Genomic DNA, 16,661 nt, shown 5'->3' on the forward strand with positions numbered 1-16,661 from the left:
GTCAGAGTGAAAGTTGGAAAGTTACTNCTGGCCAGCGTTTCAGTGTAAGGCAGCCAGTACTACAGTCAGCAACAGCCCTTCCAAAGTCCTCGGTCAGAGTGAAAGTTGGAAAGTTACTTGAATTTCTATAGAATTCTTGTTGCTTTGGGCCTGACGTAATCTACAAGCCAGCACTTGGCGTTCTTTTGAACTAAGCAACGAACACTTGGGAATACTCGTATAGCCTGTGCTAAGCTGTACAGAAATGCCTTGCCTTTTATGAAATCCAAACGTCCATTATAGTGTTCACAACAGCTCTCCAGTGGTCCATAATCGTAGCCAGACAAGTCCAGTCCACGCTCCCCAATCCTATTTTTTATTTTGTTACCTTCATATCTGTGTCTAGTCTTCCAAGTGGCCTCTTCCCTTCGAGGTTTTGGCCAAAATGTTATAAGAATTTGTGATCTCGGGCGTGCTGCATGGCCTTCCCATCTCACCCTCCTTACCTTGGTCACCCTAATAACATCTGATGAAGCCCAATCAGGTTATGTGGGATTTGTGGTGGACAGAGTGGCACTGGGGCAGGTTTTCTCCGAGCACTTCTGTTGCCCCTACCAATTCTCATTCAACCGACTGCCCCACATTCAGCATCTATCATCCGGGGCTGGTACAATAGGCCAAATAGTGGTCGACATACCAAGTGGACTCAGTCTCACCCCATCCCAAGAAACTACCAAAAAGTCTGAAGAAGAACATAAATTATGAAGCGTCTTCTTATGTAATTGTCTCTAAAGGTTGCATATAATTAATGAAAGTGATGAAATGCATCTTACCATTTGACACGCGGTTTAGGCCTTAGCTGCCTCAATCATGGGATATTCGTTTCAAATTCATCTGCATTGTCTTGTAAGAGAATGGACCGTCGATGTACTGATGACCCTACTCAAGGAATCCTGTCACCAGTCGCGAAGAGTCATTGTTTCAGAATTAATTCTATGTCAGAACATGACAGACTGCCTAATCCATGAGAGGAGATATCCTGACTTAAGAAGTAGGGCACTGAGGAAATGACCGCCTCTGTAGTCTAGTCGGCAGAGTTCCTGGCTACAGATCCGGAGGTCCAGGTTCGATTCCCGGCGCTACCAGATTTTCTGAGAAGTAGTGGGTCTGGAACGGGGTCCATTCAGCCTCGTGAGGATAATTGAGGAGCTATTTTGAGGAAATAGCAGCTCCACTCTATAAAACCGAAATTAACGGCCGTGGGGATTCATTGCGCTGACCACGCGACACCCTCTGTTAGCTAAAGTTGGCACCAACTTCGCCGACAAGCGGCTGTCGCTCGGTCGGTATAGTTCGCTTGCGGACTAAACCCACAGAGGGTTTTCTTGTTTTTGTTTTTATAGGGCATCAATAAGGCCTCACCGTTTCTACCAGTTCATTCATACGTCTGTATTGAGAATTTTCTTGATCTCAACTTTTCGACAAGTTGAGTTTCCACATCTCTGGCCATCTCATCTATTCCTTTGCTAACAGTGTTATTGTTCAGTGACATTCCTTCGACATGTTTCTTCAGAACTGTTTTGAGAAAAGCTGATATTGCTGACTTGATTAAATCCAGCCTTACGCACCGGCCAACCTTTACCCCCCAGGAAGATTTCTGGTACTCAATTCTGTTAGAGGCTGAGTCGACCCCAAGGCCATAGTGCGGCTAAAAGGATTAGGTAAGTTGAACAAAAAAACATCTTATCGGGACTCGACCATCGACCTTCCGGCTTGTAGCATAATTCCTCAACCAACTACGCTACCGCGTGCCCCTTAACGATCTTCGCATGACTCTAAATTTAAATTTTAGAGCACGTCTCACACCACAAATTCAGGATGAAGTTCCAGATGCACTAGGGGACACTCCTTTGTAGTGTTACTAGCCGCAAGCAAGTTCTGATCTTCGCACGGTGACACGTGATATTGTGCTCTTTGGCTGTATGTTCTTCATTCCCAAAATGGTTCCTGTTTCTCTTTCTCTCCCGGTTTCTTCTGTTACTCATGGAGCTGATACAACTGGATAATTCAGAAATGTTACGCGTGACGAAATTAACGGGCTCTAGTTCAGACGATTGGACTTATTAGCACTTCGGTTACACCTCTCTTAATTACAATTAATACACCGCTATGGCTGATTTACACAATTTACAGTTCACACACTATAGCTCTCCGTCTTCGCTAGTCATCTACTGGCAACGGATCTCAATACAGAAACTAGCGCTTCAAATCGCCATGAAGTCTTCTTGTTGTTTCGTCCTCAGTCACTCTGTACTCCTATGTCCTAATTTGTATTCAGTTAATCTGCACAGTTCACTAAGGACACGCTCCGTTCTCGTCCTTGTACTCTCAAGTGCTGAACCCTCCTGGACTGTTCACTAATCCAAGCTACAACAGGTCTTCGTTATATAGACCCCGCACGGACATCACAGAAGACAGTTCGATTGTTGCTTAGCGGAATCCACAAAGAAAATAAGTCACGTGAGAGCCATCTCGTCAGTCCATTGGTGCAGTGACTGTTGCCTAGGAACGAGCTATAAACATTCGTCCTATTATTGCGTGCTTGTGTTGCGGGTCGTTTATCGAGCCGTTTGCCTGGCAATGCGTTGACATGTCACAGTAACATAGTTGAGTACCAGGTAAGGTCCCTAAGTGGTACCACAAATTCACTGTGGTTATGCCTCTTTGTTGCCCTCCACAATACATTCAAGAGTAGTAGCCGTTTCCCGTAGGAAAAGAACTGGCAGACATACACGGTGTGTCGAGGATCCGATAGGACTTATTTTTTTAAATTTTGCCCTGCAATGCCATCTGTTGACGAGTTGTGGCGTTAAAATTCTTGAAGTTTCCGCTGTGGCTGTCTATAATTTTGAAGCGCAAGCATCGCTGCATCATATGTTCAAACCTTGAATTTAACAGTACTCTTCTGACGCTCGTCGGAAAATGGCGGTTGAACAGAGCCAACATCAAATTTTGTTTGAAGTTAGGCATAACAGCCGGAGAAGCCTACGAAATGATGAAAAGTGTGTACGATAGTGATTGTTTGAGTCGCTAGAAAATTTTTTGAAGGTATTCATTATTTCATGACGGCAGGGAGGACATTGAAGACGCTCCACGTTATCAAAGCCGAGAACAAGTCGCACTGAAGATATGTTAAAAAAGTGACCGAAATCCTTGCATCAGACAGATGTGTTTCTGCAAGACTCATCGAGGAGCTTCTGGGAATACCAAAAAGTACTGTGCATCAAATTCTGACCGAGGATTTGGGCAAACGGAAGGTCTGTGCGTGGTTTGTACCGCACGCGCTGTCAGGCGATAAAAAACGTGCCAGAGTGGAACACTGCAAAGACATGTTACGGTCGATCCAAAGTGATACAAATTTACAAAATCGATTGTTACTGTGACGAGACACGGTATTTTCGATATGAGCGTCTCACAAAGCGGCAGAGTGCAGCGTGGTTGAGCCCGAAGAATCCGAAACCAAAAAAGTGCGCATGCAAAGAGTCGAGTAAAGACACTGCTAACCGTTTTCTTCGATTCCAAAGGAATCATTCACAAGGAATTTCTGCCAGAAGGTCAAACAGTGAGTTCTGATTATTATCTCGGAGTCCTCAATCGTTTGTGAGCGAGAATTCTCGAATCCGACCTGAATATCGAGAGCAAGGTTCCTGGTCGCTCCTCCACGACAATGCCCCACCCCACAAATCGAAGATCTGCGCGATGTTTGGCTAGAAAAGGGATCAGAGTCCTTGATCATCCTCCGTATTCGCCAGATTTGGCTCCGGCAGATTTCTGGTTGTTCCCAAAAGTTAAGTTGGCGATGAAGGGAGACCGTCACGTCACCATCCAGGACATCCAAAGGGAATGTACCGCAGTTTTAAATGCGATTTCACGAAAGGAGTACAGTGACTGTTTTCGAAAACTTTTCAATCGATTCCAGCTATGTATTGATTCAGAAGGAGACTATTTTGAATAAAAAGAGTGAATTTTTGAAAATAATTCACGTCTTGTATTTTTAATGAACACAGAACCTGGACACACTGTGTATGCAGTTTTCAGTCGTGAGGATCTAGTGGCCTCAGCTCTGCTGATTTTAGTCTCAAAGTCTGCTCCACGATTCTCTCTCTGCAGTGCACTTCTTCTTCTGATCCTCTTTGCATTATTCCTTTTGGATATTTTCGCAGTAACCGAGGGATTATATTTAGTTAATATTCTGTTTAGTTACTGCTGTGTTGGCAACATTGAAAATTTGCCCAGTTTTTACAAATCATATGTATTGTGTAACCGACACGTGTGAATTTGCTTATAAACATGGACTAAGTGTTGATTGGGCATATGGTCTTGGAAGCTGCATTTAAAGACTGTAAGTGTATATATCGGGTGTTTTGGCAAGTTTGTCTGCTCTTTAATTACTTAGTACGTCAACATGTAACGGTATCAGTTGGAAGTCACGGAGATTTCTTCTATAAGTTGTTAGTACTTTCTGCTGTTTAAGATTGTTTGAAAACTGGGGCGAAAAAAATGATCTCCGGGAAGGCATGACAGCCACCTCACTGTGCCTCTGAGGACGCAATTAACGACAGCAGAACGCTGAGTCCATCGTGGAAGAAGTGGATTTCCGCCACTATTTTTATGACACCGCTATCATTCTCTCAGAATTACTGCGGTTTCGAACTTTGTCCATTGTCCCGTATTCTAACTACTAGAAAACAACTTTTCGGACGAGACTAGCTGTATCAGTTGGAACAAACTGAGTAAGTTTTACCTGAAGAAGGACACAGAATCCAGTCTCCGAAACGCCGTGTTTTTAAACAGAAACAGAGCAGTGTTTTAGACAAGAACAGGACGATGGATAATGTTCAGAAAAATACTGTTTTTACTGTAACTGAAACTTGTTCTCCAATGGAGAGTAATGGTGCAGTTTCGCAGCTACAAAGAACCAGACAGGTGAGTGTAACGCCAAGTTCTGAACTACGATATCTCGGTCATGGGAGTGACCGTGTGATGAATTAGTACCTTGCCTTAGAATAGCTCCATGATGAAGTACAGAAATGCAGAAGGAACAGTAATCAGCGTCGAAACAGATAACTGTGACTACATTCACTGCAAATGCGATATGTTTATCTTACGAACGACGTTGTTTTCTTTGCGTACTGAGGCCCTGGCCTGGGGTAACGCAGCCATAGCCTGAAGCTGTCTAGTGCCGAGCTGAAGAACGAGAGAAAACTGACCAACACGATATGGCCGGTTCTCCTGTAACCAACATAGTTCTTGCGTCAGTGCGTTCTCATCATGTAACCCAGTGGGGGCAGACTACAGGCTATGTCTGTGGTCTTGCCTTGCTGCTTAATGCTTCCTTTGTATGCTGCCGATATGTTGGAAGTTGCATAATTATCTTTGAGATCGTAAGAGTGATGTATCATTCCTCTGACATTTGAATTTCTACGTGTAATCCTGTGATCATTCTGTTATCTGAAGAATGCCGTCTTCTCGGATGTGGTTCCATGTAGATTGTGTAAACCGACGTTTCGGAGGAATGTATCGCGCAACATCGGTTCACACAAGACCTACACGTCGCCACATCCCTGAAGACGGCATTCTTCCTAGTTGCCGCCGTGAAAACCTCAAATCTTACATTTTGTTACCTGTTATCGGCGACGTTTGTTAGATTGTTGAAATGTTTATACTTTAAATTCATATATCTATATTATAATAGTTTTCCGTCTTTCACACATTACCTATAAATACATGTTTCTCCTGCAGAGTTTTTGCCATCAGGGGCGTTAAAGATGTCTTTTACCAGAGCCACTGTCAAAACTGCAATTCAGAGTAAGGCCTGTCCCAGTCTCAGTGCTGACCGGGATAAACTTTCTGTGGTGTATACTGGCCACCCCTGTATCATTCACCCGGTAACCACGGAGTGGAGCCAAATGGCCATCATTACCTGGCGAAGAAGAGTCCCAGAGTCGGACACCCCTGTGGGCTGAGCTCAGAGGCCACCCACCGGTTCCACCGCCTCATGCTCATCCTGCAAGGCGAGGTAGATGCATACTTGCTGTCAGAGCTGTGTGACGGACGGCTGGCAGGTGCTGCTTCCCTTGTCCCCTGTCCGCGCTGACGTATGTGACGCCGTCAGGCAAGCCCATGTCTGTCTAGCTGTCCGCTATGTCACCACTGCGCGCCCTTCCGCTAAGATACAGTCCTCTGAGGAAGGTAGCTGCTGCCTTAATGCTACCAGGCACCCACACTGGTTCTCGGTCCTTCATTTCAGAGTTTAACTGATTATCTTCTGGAGTCGTAATCGACAGCTTTACTGTGTTGTTGTTATGCCTTCGGTAGGTTGCAGTCATGCATTTCTTCTGAAAAGTTATCATTGTTTTAACTTCTTTATGTGTGTGTGTGTGACCGCGCCTGTGATCTAGTGGTCAGAGTTCCTGCCTACAGATCCAGAGGTCCCGCGTTCAATTTCCGGCGCTACCAGATTTTCTGAGAAGTAGTGGGTCCGGAACGGGGTCCACTCAGCCTCGTGAGGATAATTGAGGAGCTATTTCAAGGAAATAGTGGCTCTGGTCTAGAAAACCGAGATTAACGGCCATGGGGATCCGTTACGCTGACCACGCGACACCCTCTATCCGCAAAAGTTGGCACTAACTTCGCCGACAAACGGCGGTTGCTCGGTCGGTAGAGTTATTCTTCTTTGTGTGTTGATTACTTTACAATATTCTCAGTGTCTCGGACTTTACGGCGTCGAATGGCACAAATAGTGAATTGGAAGGGACTTGGAAGGAAGCAGTCGTGACATAATCGAGCCGTTATCGGTATTTGCCTGTTGGAACTGAGAAGAACCACGAGAAGCTGCCACCATGATACTGCGTATCGCGGCCGGGATTAGAAACGAGCCCCTCCAGATACATATATGTTGCCACCTCATCCGTTGGTCTGTAGGGGGGGGCATGATTTCCTTCTGGTGGTTAGTGCCGTAAGGTGAGTCATCTTGTATGGCTGCAAGTGTCCAGAACAGCAGTTGCGCTTCCTCTGAGTTAGTTCTGAGTAGATACTGTTGTCTCAAGGAATTTTTTCCCTCGTGTATTTACTATAAATTAATAAATTAAATTGTCTGTATTCTTCTGGAATGTTAATATGATTTAAGTTGGGGTCCTAATTTTCTTCTGAGAGTGTCTGTAACAGAAGTTATGCTTACGACCAGTGGCCAGTCAGTTAATGCTTCACGGTGTTAACTGATGTAAACGAGTAACGACAAAAAGAAGAACTTTGCTATCGTTTTCACTGCCGTCTAATGAAGTCCCATTCTCCTATAGGCAAAGATTAAATCGTAAATTTGACTCTCCTCACCTAAGTTGTCAAGGAGCTATAGAAAAGACAGTGACGTATATTGCTGCGAAAGTCACGTTTCAAACGAGAGCTATTGAGAGAAACACGTTTTTTCGAAGTGGTTTTGGTTTTGAAAAATGGGATAGATAACAACTGAAAATCAAAGAGGTTTTCAGAAACCAGTTTCTCCAGTTCGTAGTTTGTTGTAAGCCACAGCAATCTCTTGACAGCAGAACATATTTTATTCACGTGAAGAGAGTTGCATGTACATTTTTAAGCTTCGCGTAGGATTTTAAAATGTTCGAAAAACGAATTGTTATATAAAATGTGAGATATTTGGAAGGTAGTGGCATCATTCCAAGTTTACTCCGAGCTTAACAGCTACGGATAATTGGCTGGAAGAATAATTTAAAACTTAATACGATCCAGTATTCGTTCAGATGAAATTAGCTCTGTGTCCTTTGTCCTATTTGACAGTGCAGAATGCTTAAGTCGAAATTCTTCATTTGATGGAATACATTGAATGAAGCGGCGAAAGCGCTGAAGACACGAGCATAGCCATGAGGTACCTGACCTCCACATAAGCGATATGGGTTTTCGAATCCTGGCCACCTGGCCAGAAACCAGCAATCTTACCAATATTTCCCCAGTTGTGCGTGGTTTTGCAGTAAAGTAATTGAAAAGTGTGGAATGTGGTTAGTATTCATGTACGTGTGTTTGAAATGTCCCGGGTTCAATTTTTGACCCGAAGTCTGACTAACTCCATGGATCCGATTTCTGCTTGAGAAACCAACAGTTACTTAACCACTCAAGAAATTCTTAGAATTTTATGGAGCCCGAAGGTTCATTGCCGTGTGCACAAAAGTCCACCACTGGTCTATTCTCGAGCCACAAATATCCAGTCCATACCCCCTTCCTATTTATTTACATTAATTTTAATGTTATCCTCTGATCTACTGTCAGACTTTCCTTGTACGTAGTATCTTCCCTTAAGGTTTTCCAGTCAAAACTTTTTGTGTACTCATCCCAATGCGTACTACATGTCCTTCCAATCTCAATATCGACGTCATAATTCTAATTTTATTTATGAAGGAATATAAATTATTGATATCCTCAGTATACGGTTTGCTCCAGTCTTATTTTATTTCAACCCTCTTGATCCCAAATATTCTCCTAAGCACCCTGTTTCCAGACACCCATAGGCTGACATTTTCTGATTTACATCTGCGTGAGTTTCGCAGCCCTTGCAGGACAGTAAGGAGCCGTACATTTCAATAGGCCACGATCACTTCCTACACTTTTCCCAGTCAGTTCTTCACATCACCCTCCTATTCGAACCTGTGTAACTTACGTAATTCATGAAATGTCGTAAGTAAGTGATTAAGCAGCATCCAGACACGTCTTAGAGACCTGCCGCTTGCGGAGCGGAATACACGACCACTTCCCAATGCCCCTTCCAGGGCAACTACCATGATCATCTCCTCCCTATCTCGTTCTACAGTACATGATTTCTGTGCTTACGGTCCGTCCGGTTACACCAAGGACATGCCTTAAAAGTTCTGTCCCAATGTTCACCCGGAAAGAACGAGTAAAGGTAGGAGAAACTTTAGCCACGATATGAAGAGATGTATCTTCTGGGGTATAACGCCATGAAAGTCGACCGACATTTCGGAGGAACATGTCGCTTCAGTTTTCAGGGTAGAAGAGTAAATCAGGAAATGAACCAGCAAGAAGCATGCCGCAAGCAGGGCTCTTTTCGCTTGCCACTTAATGCTGTTATCTCGCTTGGCTTACTCTTCAACCCTGGAGACTGAGGCCCAGAAGGCTCTTATAGCCATCGCTGTGAGGGTCTCAAATTCACCTTGGTCAGAACAGTCAGGTTCCCAATCGGGTCTCGAACCGGTCCCCTTCTGAATAAGTCAGGAGCTCCGACGCTTAAGCCAGCTTGATTCGCATAAAGCCTACAGTAGGGAGTCGGCATAGCGACGGGCTACGGCCCGGGTTCGGTTCCCAGCAGTGCAAGTGTCCAGACCGACCCTGGGGTCCACCCACCTTCCTATCCAGTGGGCACCGGGGGTAACGCGGGAGAGGCATGAAGACGAGGTAAATAAAGGCGGTTCTGTACCCCTATCTATATAGCTCTACAGCCCTTGTAGACCCTGGCCTCTTTTCCAGCTTCTTAAATCTTAATATCGGTAGGACTCCTTGAACGGGGAGCAGCCCGTCGCAAGGCCGCTACCTACAGACAGAATAAACGCACATAGACATCCATGCCTCGAGTTAGTTTCGAACCCACAGTCCCAGTGCTCGATTCATGCCTTAGACCGCTCGGTCACTCTGGCCGGCGGAGCTATACCTCTACTTCCCCCTATGTCTCAATGGCATGGTGCTTAACCAATTAAGCACAGAAGCAACTTTCGCTTACCCGTAGCCTGCAGTTCCAGCATCTTTGTGATTAGTCGCCATTGTTGTGTTTTGAGGAAACAAACGTGTCACGAGTGTGTATTATTGTATCAAATAATCATGCAGTTTACTTAAAATGATACGTTTGTGTCGTTGCTGTTCAAAACATTATGAATAAAAGCAAATGGAAGAAGGGATGTCAAAGATGGGTCTAGTTTCTGTGATTTTACTTCGTGTAGTCAAGTCGAGGTATATTTAAATATCTGAGGATTGTATTTCTTCCAACTTCATATTGGAGAATATGCCTAGGGGAAAGCCACATAGCCTACTTTACTTATTGCTTTTTTGCTTACTGACCACGTTACACCCTCTATCCGCTAAAGTTGGCACTAACTCGGTCGGTATATTTCGCTTGCGGAGATTATTTGGTTTATTTCCCGATGCTGAAAACGGAGTCCTAAACATCAGTGAAACTCTGCTGGACCTCACGACATAACAGCCCTAATCATTTCCGTTAGGACCTCACATTTTACGATAGTAGAGATGTTGCTCTGTGCATTCCTCTGCATGAGACATGAAGCAGGAACCTGCTAGAAAGGTAAGTTCTGCTTTCTATGTCTCGTTCAGTAAACATGTTGCATCTCTGAAATCACATAAAGAATTTCAATTACGTTATTTATGGAAGGTCAGCACTGAACCTGTTGAGAAGACGACCTTTGACCTACGCCCATTGCCTGAAGAGAAAGGTGAAAACAGAATGAAGATTGAGTTCTGATATGAAATATTTCCTTAGCTCTTTCAAACACAGAGAACACAGTTGCTAGGATTGGAACAGTATTTATGTCTCATCACGTCTTAGTGAAATGAAGGTCCCTCAAGCTGCAGAAAGTATGACGATGAATAGGAGAAAGAGAATGGAGGATAAGAATTCGGGAGAAATGAAAAAGGAAGAGAACGTAGGAAGATAAGGAAAGAAGGAAGAAAGAGGAAGAGTAGATGATACAACAGAAAACATTAAAACGTCTATGGATAACACAGTCCATCAATAATTTAAAAAAATTGTACCGTTTTCTTCAACTTACACTTTTAACACAACATGTTTCGGCCCTAGATGGCCATTTTCAGGTGTCTTAATATCTGTAACATACCCCTTGTTTGTGCGTTGTTCCCTCTAGCAGCGTGTGGTGTTGTCACTAGTGCAACAGAACAACGGGATAACGAACATAGAAACAAGCTGCTACAACACACATGGAGAGAAACACATAGTTCTAAACAAGTGGACGACACCCCTTGTGGGGTGGGATGGAATTTCACAAAAATAATGAAAATTTTAATGGATGTATTTTATTTTATTAAGTGAACTACAGCGTGTGATTTTAGCGCATGTTATGCAGTGTAGCAGTTTTAATATATTAAGACACCTGAAAATGGCCATCTAGGGCTGAAACATGTTTTGTTAAAAGTGTAAGTTGAAGAAAAAGGAACAATGTGTTGCATTATTGACGGACTGTGTTATACATAGACATTTTAATATGGCTTGCAACAGGATGCCTAAATACAGAAAACATTAACACTGTTGTTTTAGTGTTTTATTCTGGATTACGAATTCTAACAGTGCGTGTCATATCTTGAACCTGAAAGACAGACGAGAAGAACGCATGAAGGGCATGACTCACTAGCCCATGGAGTCCAGTCCCATCGAAATGTGGGTCATTGCAAAACTCCACGGTTGTCTCGCCGTCAGAACCCCTCAGTCGCAATTCATTTCGGGTCGAAAGACAGAAACCGAAGTGGCTAATTTATTTCTTGCAAATGTACAGCAGGGCAAAGTTAATAAATCTTGCCAAATTAAGACAATCAATAAACATTGCCTCGACTTGTCCTTTTGCAGTAAAAATGAAACAATACATTGCATGAATACAGTAGCCGAATACTGCTGTATTATTGTGTATCCGCTAATGGCGTAAGTACTCATGTTTCAACTGATGTTTCATTCGGCACCAAATCAAATGTTTCGTGGCGCAGTATAGTAGACAAAGAGGGTCGTCAGTTACAAATCACGCCATTGCGTGGTTTACAGGAGCAAGTTATGTGACAAGCGTCGTAATTTAGTAAGCAACTCGATTGGATGATGCCAGTTCCCATTTGAATATTTTGGAGTGATAGAATTTCACAACAAAGTTACGAATTGCATTAATCACTCTTATAGCGAATACAGCAGTCACAGGGCTATGCAATATAATATCGTAAGCGACAATAGTTAAACCGATAAGAAATCTTTCTGTCTATCGTGCAAACTTCTGACGCGGAAGTAACAAAAACACCATTTCATGCCTTTTGTTAAAGGCATAAATGTGTTAATGATGTGGTACCACTCAAGCCAAGTGTCTGGCTCTGTGATTGAACATCCTACGGGGGAATGGACATGTTCAATAAACGGGCTAGAAATTTCGCAAGTAATTTTGTGTTAAAGGTACAAAAATAGTTGTTGTGCTAATCTTTGAGGTTATGATTTTGAAATTTGGCATTGGTGCTTTCATAAAGGAAGTACTTGCAGGTTCGTTAGTTTTCACTGAACTCGCATCTTAGGATAAGTTCGATTAATCGATTAAAATTTTCAGTTGGATGTCTCCAGTGCATGCTTCTGGCCTATTGTACCAGCCGCAGAATGCTTAGCATCTTAGCATCTTCCAGCAGTTCATCTCACCAACGACGGACGACGTTAGCCGCTCAACCGACTCCGTCCAGACCAACCCACAGGTACAAGTATCCACTCTGTCATTGTGGTATACGACAGATGATAGGTGCGGGTGATTGTAGAACAATGGGTGGAATGAAGATTGGCATAGGAAACCGAAGTACTCGGAGAAAACCTGCCCCAGCGCCACTTTGTCCACCACAAATTCCACTTGACCAGACCCGGGATCGAGCCCGGGCCGACGCGGTGGGAAGCCAGCGACTAACCGCTTGAGCTATGGCGTGGCCATGTTGAATTGGTTAGTAGCACTCGAGGTAAGACTTTGCAGTCGCTACAAACGGGGTCGCTGTAACCAAGTTCGTTTTAGTTTATAAGATTGTATAGTGCAGAGTTACAGTCAATATAACTGTAATTGAGATTTGTTGCCGAAATTGAACCCCAAAATAATCTGGCTCAGTAATATGTAACCCACAGTATAAATATCCATTTTTGTGCTATAAGAGGGTGTTCTAGAAGGTAAAAAGGCTAAAGGTATCCCTGTAACAGACCGTGGAGGCCCAGAGGGTTGTGAGATGTTGAGGTTCGCTTCAGTCATTAAATAAAATATTGTGTTGTCATTATGTTGGGGTTAGTTTCGTGGGGCCTATATACAATGCAGTATAATATAATTTAATTTGAATCGAGACAAAGAGAGGAAGGTCCCAGTAGCCAATGGGTTTTTCATGGATACTATTTATGGGCGCCCAGCCTTACGGTGGGGCGCCTAATGTGCGAGACACATGCAACCAGCAGACAAGGACAGACAGAAGCAGGTCATCAGAGGAGGATAATGAAGGGGAATTGACAGCTGAAGGAATATACTGCGGCCCGTTTATCATCGGGGCTCAGGAAATGACTCACAGTAACGTGGACAAAAGCCTCACGCTACTACAGCAAGCTGGTCGCGTTACACGCATGCTCCTCGCAGCGTTTTCCTCTCAGGCCCATTGAGAATTGGGCTTTTTACGACACTTTCTCAACTGCGTAGGACAAAGAACGCCAAATAGTGTGATTCTGAATTATGACTTGGGAAAGTTTGAATGTTTTATCTCCATGATGTGTATGTATTGACCGTCTTCTAGTGCACACAACCTCACTTGTCACTTCACTACATGTTTCGGCATCACTGTGCCATCCTCAGGTGTGTTATTTACGTTAAACTATTACACTGCTCGCCATCATGTGTCGTTTATAAAATGATTTGAAATGTATATTCGTCATGTACTGTAATAAAATTTATATATTAAAATTTTGTTAAGATTTATCATCTTATACGTCGTATTTCAAACTCGCGTACTATATCAATCTTCCTCTATGGGAGTCGTTCTTCCTATATTTTGTGTGTACTGCGTCTTATGATGTGTCCTCTTGTGGCTGCGTGCGTTGTACTGCTGGATCTCCAACACTACTGACGGCTTTAGGTGAAATTTAATATTAGAAATCCTTGATAATCATTTCTTGTGTGCTGGTATTTACTTCTGTTGTGTGCTGGTCATATCTAACAGTCGTTTTACATGACGCCTGTACCGAACTTTTTATCATGTGAGATCTGAGATACACAAATGAATTTTTATGAATGTTTCTGTCTTCTGAGGTGTACCACCTCTTAGTTTTGTAGAAAAATAGCATTCCGGAGGAACCTACTGCCTCCATATTTAGGCTAGAGGAGAAGACAAGACACTTTTCTCCACTGAAGATGGAGGTAGCAGGTTACTCGGAAACAACGATGTCTTTCTGCCAATTTAAAAGTCGACAAACGACAGAAGACAACTTCGAAATGCCTTGTCGTGCAAAAATATAATAGGCTTACGTGAAATCAGATATACCTCTCAAGTCCGGGAACCGTGAAGCATTTTCCGATGTGTTTAACGTAGTTTCAGACTATGCAGGATGTAGAAGCCACGATAGCTCAGTCATCCTATGGACTGGACGTCTGGGGTTTAATTCCCGGCAGAGGCAAGAGATTTTTCTCATCTCTACAGCTTCCAGACCGGCTCTGGGGTCCACCCAACCTCCTATCCAATGGGTACCGGGGGTAAAGCGGCCGGGATGTAAACCTAATCATTTACTTTTAAATAGTACCGATACCAGGAATGTTGGAGCTAAACCTCCACTCTCCCACCATACACCTTCATCATATTGTCTTTCCATGTTGAAAACGCCGGTTCTCGTCCGATCACAGAAGTTAAGCAACATTAGGCGTGGTTTGTGCTTGGATGGATGACCGGTTGGGAACACCACGTGCTGTTGGCACTTCATTTCGGGGGGCACGCGGTAGCGTAGTTGGTTGAGGCACTGTGTTACAAGCCGGAAGGCCGCAGGATCGAATGCCGATGAGATGGATTTTTATCAATTGACCTAATCCTTCCAGCAGCACTATGGCCCTGGGGTCTATTCGGCCTCTAACAGAAATGAGTACCAGGAATATTCTTGGGGGTAAAGGGTGGCCAGCGCATAGGGCTGACTGCCTTACCGCCATTTTAGAGCCGATTGTGTAGAAAATGTGGGTTGCAGGGATAGCTTTAATTTAGTTACTTTTTACTCTGTCTTCATCATCTGGGACGATGTGGGAAACAAGCGAAAGCCGTTGGTATGTAACTTGTTAGTGCATGTATTCACCATGAATGCTCCAGGTCTTACGTGCTAGAATAAAGTTTACTTCACCGAGGATCCAAATCACGAGTGAAACAGTCTTCTTCTCAGGAATAGACGAGTGTCACTAAGACACGAAGAGGGCAAAGAACATATTTGGAAATCATTTGTGCTTCCTTGAGGATCACCGTTCCTTTCTTGTTTTTTTTTCAAGGACGTAATGTTAACAACAAGGACGTTCGAAAATAAAACTGTTTGAATCCCCTCCTTTTGTTTAGTTTCTTTTTTCTCTTATTTCTTTTCTTCCGTTCCCCACAGTAAGAGAGGCAGGAGTTCGCCCTTCCGTTTACGTATAAAGGACTCTGTTCGCAGTCAGAGGCTATTTTATTAATGTTTCGGTCTCTTAAGTGTAACTATTACAGCTGAGATATATGGCAAATAGAGTAACAAAAGGGTCCAGCCAGTGCAATAGTATCATCAGCGTCAAGGCATAGGCCCACATTATATTTTAACATAATATAAAGCCTCGGGGCACCACACGGTATCGTAGTTGGTTTAAGCACTATGCTACAAGCCGGAAGATCGCTGGTTCGTGTCCGACGAGGTAGATCTTTTTCAATTCACCTAATCCTTCCAGTCGCACTGAGGGCCTGGGGGTCGACTCAGCCTCTAACAGAAATGCGTACCAGGAATTTTCCTGGGAAGTAAAGGGCGGCCGGCGCGTAAGGCTGACAACTTTCCCGCTATCTGTGAGCCGATTGTCTATAGAAACTGTGGGATCCTCGACGTTTCACAACCCTATTGACCTTCACGGCCTCTTACAGAGGTAGCTTTAGAAAATTAATAGAAAGAAGCATTTGCTAAAAATAATTATCCGTTGCGTTACTGTTCCCTTCAGCACTAAATCTTTATTTCTCCTTCTCTTGTATGTCTGTTTGTGCATCTTGTTTCCTTTTTATCTTGTTTTTCTTTTGGTTCTGAAGTGAACAGAGGATTTATGATAAAACTCTGGAACACTAAACATTATCTGTTTTATTTATTCACTTGTATTACTATGTTTTTTTTTGTCGAAGGTTTAATAAAGTAACACATTTAAAAAGGCCTATCCTGTTGATTGTGAGAGTATTACTGCTTGCAGTGCCCCAAACGCGCAGGGCCTCTTCACTGATTGTGAGAGTATTACTGCTTGCAGTGCCCCAAACGCGCAGGGCCTCTTCACTGATTGTGAGAGTATTACTGCTTGCAGTGCCCCAAACGCGCAGGGCCTCTTCACTGATTGTGAGAGTATTACTGCTTGCAGTGCCCCAAACGCGCAGGGCCACTTCACTGATTGTGAGAGTATTACTGCTTGCAGTGCCCCAAACGCGCAGAGCCACTTCACTGATTGTGAAAGTATTACTGCTTGCAGTGCCCCAAACGCGCAGAGCCACTTCACTGATTGTGAAAGTATTACTGCTTGCAGTGCCCCAAATGCGCAGAGCCACTTCACTGATTGTGAAAGTATTACTGCTTGCAGTGCCCCAAATGCGCAGAGCCACTTCACTGATTGTGAAAGTATTACTGCTTGCAGTGCCCCAAA

At 43.7% G+C, this 16,661-nt stretch overlaps 1 protein-coding gene and 1 pseudogene across 1 annotated transcript in view; both read left to right on the top strand.

The window, feature by feature from the left end:
* Nucleotides 1-16,661, top strand: part of LOC111868199 (protein tiptop) — a 549,682-nt gene that overhangs the window by 423,710 nt on the left and 109,311 nt on the right. The gene's annotated exons all lie outside the window — the stretch shown is intronic.
* LOC111868219 lies at nt 14,625-14,743 on the top strand (annotated as a pseudogene).

Source organism: Cryptotermes secundus, unplaced genomic scaffold, assembly GCF_002891405.2.
Source record: "Cryptotermes secundus unplaced genomic scaffold, Csec_1.0 scaffold146, whole genome shotgun sequence".
Taxonomy (NCBI): Eukaryota; Metazoa; Arthropoda; class Insecta; order Blattodea; family Kalotermitidae; genus Cryptotermes; species Cryptotermes secundus.